Source organism: Triticum dicoccoides, chromosome 6A (genome assembly GCF_002162155.2).
Source record: "Triticum dicoccoides isolate Atlit2015 ecotype Zavitan chromosome 6A, WEW_v2.0, whole genome shotgun sequence".
NCBI classification, from domain to species: Eukaryota; Viridiplantae; Streptophyta; class Magnoliopsida; order Poales; family Poaceae; genus Triticum; species Triticum dicoccoides.
Window position 1 is genome coordinate 430,033,611 of NC_041390.1, and position 5,675 is coordinate 430,039,285.

Consider the following 5,675-nt stretch of genomic DNA (forward strand, 5'->3'; position numbering starts at 1 on the left):
CTAGGATCAAAACCAAAAGTAAAATAAAATATGATATGCATGATGACCTAGTGCATAACATTCCAAATTAAAAATTTGGGATGTTACAGGAACCCGCAAGTTGATCACCAAAACATACATCAAGTGAATCACGTGGTATCCCATTGTCAACATAGATACGCACGACAAGACATACATCAAGTGTTCTCAAATCTTTAAAGACTCAATCCGATAAGATAACTTCAAAGGGGGAACTCAATTCATTACAAGAGAGTAGAGGGGGGAGAAAACATCATAGGATCCAACTATAATAGCAAAGTTCGTGATACATCAAGATCGTATCACCTTAAGAACACGAGAGAGAGATCAAACACATAACTACTGATACATACCCTCAGCCCCGAGGGAGAACTACTCCCTCCTCGTCATGGAGAGCACCGGGATGATGAAGATGACCACCGGAGAAGGATTGCCCCCTCCGGCAGGGTGCCGAAACGGGTCTAGATTGGTTTTCAGTGGCTACGGAGGCTTCTGGCGGCGGAACTCCCGATCTATTATCTGTTCTGAAAGTTTTAGGATACGTAGGTATATATGGGTGAAAGAAGCACGTCGAGGGACCGAAGGGGGGCCACGAGGCATGGGGGCGCGCCCCCACCCTCGTGGGCACCTCCCTTCTTTCCTGACGTGCACTCCAAGTTTTTCCGGTAGCTTTCCTTCCAAAAATAACTTCTCCAGTTGATTTCGTTCTGTTTCGACTCCGTTTGATATTCCTTTTATTCGAAACACTAAAATAGGCAAAAAACAACAAATCTGGGATGGACCTCCGGTTAATAGGTTAGTCCCAAAAATAATATAAAAGTGGATAATAAAGCACAATATTGCCCAAAACAGTAGATAACATAGCATGGAGCAATAAAAAATTATAGATACGTTGGAGACGTATCAACAATCAACTCGGATTGTCAAAGGTGGGCGGCCTGTCAAAAGGCGGTTGACAAGTTGAACCCAAGTGGCACAAATGAGGACGATAGAGTAAGTGGCATTTCATACATGTTCATCATACTTGTTGTTGGTGCTAACTTGCTTTGTTTTCATGTAGTACAACATTGCGCAAAACTTGTTCAAAGAAGAGGAGAGGAAAACCAAGAAGGGGAAGATCAAGAAAGGAAGAATATTTACTTTGCCTCATTGCTATGAAGTGTTGAAGGATGATGAAAAATGGAAGAAGTATGAAGATTTGGATGATTTGTATTTGAGCAACAAACGGAAGCGAACAATTAAGTTGGATGATGATGAGGATGATGCATGAAGTGATGACGGCAAGAGAAGCCCCACACCCAACTCGGTTTCATACTCGAAGCCAAAACGACCGGATGGGTGCAAGAAAGATAAAACCGAAAAGAAGAAGAGGAAAGGAGATGATGAGCTCAAAAATGCTATGGAAGCTATTATGAAGGCAAGAAAAGAAGCCAACGAGGTGAGGAAAATGGCAAGGAACCAAGATGCCGCGGCCGAGGAGAGGAGGTTGGCGGCCGAGGAGAGGAAGGTGGCTTTGGAGGAGAGTAAGGTGAGCAATGAGGAGCGAACAAGATTGTTGGAATGGGAGAAACACTTGTTCTTCTTAGACACATATATCCTCAATGAGGTGCAAAAGGAGTATGTCAATCTTGCCCGTGAAGAAGTTTTGATCCAAAAGAGAGACATGATTCGCGCAATGGGTGGCGGTGGCCTCGGTGCCATGGTTGGCGGTGGCCTCGGCGCAATGGGTGGCGGTGGCCTTGGCGCGATGGGTGGCGGTGGCATCGGCATCATGGGTGGCATGGGTGGCTTCGGAGGTACCGTGGGCGGTGTAATGAGAGGCATGGCTGGCTTTGGAGCACCCCCCGACGCTATGGCCATCATGGGAGGCATGAGTTTTGCTTCTCTCATGGGAGGCATAGGTGCACCTTCGGCCGTCATGGGCGGAATGTCTTTCGATGTGCCTCCTCGCACACATTCCCATGAAGATGCCATTGAAGATCTTACCAACACTGTCGGAGTTTCACGTGATGCGGTGCGTGATAAGGAGAGGGAGGAAGATTCATCTTCAGAGGCGGAAGAATCGTCTTCCGAAGATCAAGACGAGGACGAAGACGAGGACGAGGAATGATGTGTCTTTCATTTGTGTATTGAACTTGATTTGCCTTTTGAACTTGGTTGGATAAACTTGTGGGTATGATTTTGAACTTATGGGCATGAACTTTTCTCCATCAATTTGTTTATGTGAAATTTTATATGTCATGTTTATTGCATTTTGAATGTTTCATCAACTTCATTTTGTGTTCAAAATGCCATATACAATGCACCGGCGAGTCGCGCGCACTGTATTTTTGCGTGTTGCTGAAGCAGCGCGCGCGCTACATTTTAACGTGGCTGCTAGAGCCAGCACTGCGTGCCACATCAAACCAGACAATGGATACGCGGCAAATCAGTTTTTTACGCGCGACGCATTTGGCGCCTGTTAGAGATATTCTTAAAGCATGCATTGAATTACTGGAGACCAACAGGCCTTATAAAAACGAACGCCTCGTCCCAAGGAGCCTTTTAAATCCGGACGGAGGTAGTACTTCATCTTTGAAATTTGTACGGGTTCAGATGCTTGCGGAGCCCGTATTTGTTCCGCGCCCTGAAAAACATGTCTTGCGGCCCATAGCAGCGCACTGGCCCATCGCTCTAGGGCCCATTAGGGTTTTGCTGCGTGAAGGCAGCGACGCGCGTTGCTATAAATACCAGTCGCTTCTTCCCCTCTTTCTCTCATCCCCGCCGCCGCCTCCTTTGCTCGTTCTCTTCACCCGGCTGATTTGCTTCAATGCTTCTTTGTCCTGGTTGATTTTTCTCTCTTCATTTGAATTGCCGTTCTTCGTGTAATCCCCATTTTTCGATTTGTTGGTGCTTCGTCATCTGGTCATTGGGATGATCAGTCTCTCTCGAGCCTGATCGGTTCCCAATGGACTCGTTCCCTTGAAGCAACATCGTCCCGTTGTATCCCGAGTTAGCCCCTCGTGTGCCCTCCGAGTTTCTCTCCCAGGGCATCGGCAGCTCTTACATACATCTAAAAAGTTCCCATCTTTCTTTGGATATCTTGATTTCGACAACCGTGATGAGCCAATTTTACAGTTACAGACCTGTAATGACTCCTGCGGAAATGATCGCATGGTCAAAGAACATCTAAGGGACTGAGTTGTCTTAGAAATCATCATGATTCCTAGTACTATATATTGGATCTTGCTTTGCTGCGTGTTTTGATCTGCTGCTTCTCTTAACAGTATTCGTGTCTGTGAACTAGTTTGTATGGTTCTCGGGCAGTGATGAGACGGGAAGCAGAAAGCAATTGTTCCTCTCGCTATCCAGTGCGGAAATTTTGTGATGCGATTGGACGTCGAGGAACTACACTGCCTTATTTGCTGAATTATTTATGCTTGGCATTTGTTTGTTTATGAAATGTTATCTCTTTTTTTCCATAGTCTGAGAATTGAAATGACAGATCAAATCGATGGTATAACGAATGAACAATGGCATGGACGAAGGATCTGCACAACGATCTGCACAGGCGTAATGGAATATTATATGCGGCTGAACTTGATTTGCTTGGTCTGGAGATGTTCCGCAAGGGTCGCATTGACTAAAATCTCTGCCATAGGTCCTTTGATAGCTTTGTATGGTTAAGGCGCAACCAGAACTTCTAAGTTTCTAAGAACCAGGACCTTAAAAATCGAATCAGGAAAACGCATAATCTGACCTGGTTATTCTGGCCTCAGAATGGCCGCACCATTCCTTGCTAAGATCAGTATATTATTATACTACTTATTAGTTAAGTCACCCAGAATTGTGAATTTGTCATGGCTTCTGTGCCATTCTGATTGTGTTGACCCCTGGGAATTCATTAGCTTGTATGACTAGATAATTGGTTTTTTCTTTCAAAATTGCTTAGCTGTAATCGTCTTCGCCGTGAGTGTTCTTATTGTGTGACGGGGGGACATCCAAGTCCTTCTGCCTGATAAGGAGCAAACTATCTGTGTTTGTATATTCCTTGGCAAACGTCACAAAACAAACCTTTTAATGTTAAGATTCCTTAGAATTTTTCCTTTGAAGGTGGTCTCATATTCCATTGCCCTTGATAGTGGCGTTGCTGCAGTTAAACTTTGGGACTTGCCATGAGACAATCAATACTTATATTTTCTGTGTATGTATTTTTGCTTTGGAGAACAACGTCATTTTGCTTTTTGGAGCAAACTATCCGTGTTTGCATATTCGTTAGTTAACCTCACAAAATGAGGGTTCAGATATTGAGGTTTCCCTTCTCTTGTGTTTAGTGGCTCTCCAATATTTTTTTATGGTTTTTGTTGTGTATCTAGGAGATTTAAGCTGAGAGCGTGTGTTGTCATCAGTTGTCTCTGAGGAGTTTGATAAGGACATGAGATTTCATAAATTTCCATTGCTTCTCTAATGAAACAAAGTGGAATATTGTGGACACCATTCTTAACTTCGTTGAACGAGTACATGAAGAAACCTGAACTGATTTAAATTAAATTTGCTTGGAATTGTGAAATACAAGTTGAATTCAATTAGCTGGATGCTAGTATCCTGAACTAGGCGGCCGGTAATAACTGTACTTTGTAGACATTTGGAATCGAACAACAGGTTTAGAACTTGTACCATCACTACACTTATGGTGGATAAATATCAACACTGATGGATCTACGGATATGGGTCTTATACGCGGAGGAGCAGGCTTCATTGGAGCTTTCGTTAGAGCTGGAGGCGTAAGGTACGATGGGGTAATGGACCCTTTATCCATTGAACTATTTGCAAGCAGAGATGCGATAATGATGGCATGGTAGATGGGAGAACGTCGTGTTTTCATCTCATTAGGGTGATGAAAGAGATGTCTACTATGTTTCAGGGATTTAGGCTATGTTTTGCTTGTCATTGGACTAATGTGGCGGCACACCGTCTAGCTAGGCACTTGTTAAAACTTTCTGTTTTTATGCACTTGTATTAAACAATACCTGAATGGTTGGCTGATTGTTTGCAGTCAGACATGCTAGCGCCTAATGAATAAAGAGTCGGAGGGTGTTTTAGCTTAAAAAAAACTAAAATTTTTGTTTGCTTTGGTTTCAATAAGTAAGATTTTTTTAATCCAATTGAATGTTGCAATTTTCTATCGGATCTTATTTTCAGTTCCTACATTTGTTGAATTTTTTATTTTTAAATCGGAGAAGTTTCCGTATTTCTTGCTGGTTTTTATTTCTACCACCCTACATGATGAATTTAAGATTTTAGCTATGGATGTATATCCAGATGGGGCTATATATTTTTGTCATAGTTACTCTAATAGGGCATTTGCTGTATTACATTTCTTATATGTAACAAGTAGACCAGAATTATTCTTTTGGTATATGCCATTGTTTTATTGAATTATTGATGATACAATAGAATATGGCAATGATGTTAAATTCGACGATTGTTTCTCGAAACATTAGTAGTTGTCCATGCTTGAGAGCTAATGCTGCTAATTGCTTCCTTGGATGTTTGTGGCTTGTAATTTTCTCTGCAAATTTTTCTCTCTTTTAGGACCTTTTGATTCATAATATGAAAAATGTAGAAATGTTCTAACCATAATTTAAACTTATCTGCCGGCCATTGGTAGTGCGGGG

At 42.6% G+C, this 5,675-nt stretch overlaps 1 non-coding gene and 1 pseudogene across 1 annotated transcript; both read left to right on the forward strand.

Annotated features, from left to right (window-relative positions):
• Window positions 1-3,108: 3,108 nt before the first annotated feature.
• Window positions 3,109-3,204, forward strand: LOC119319710 (annotated as a pseudogene).
• Window positions 3,205-3,264: 60 nt separating this feature from the next.
• LOC119319879 lies at window positions 3,265-3,413 on the forward strand. Its single transcript, XR_005154699.1, has one exon. It is a non-coding gene; the product is annotated as a small nucleolar RNA snoR136 (small nucleolar RNA).
• Window positions 3,414-5,675: the final 2,262 nt, after the last annotated feature.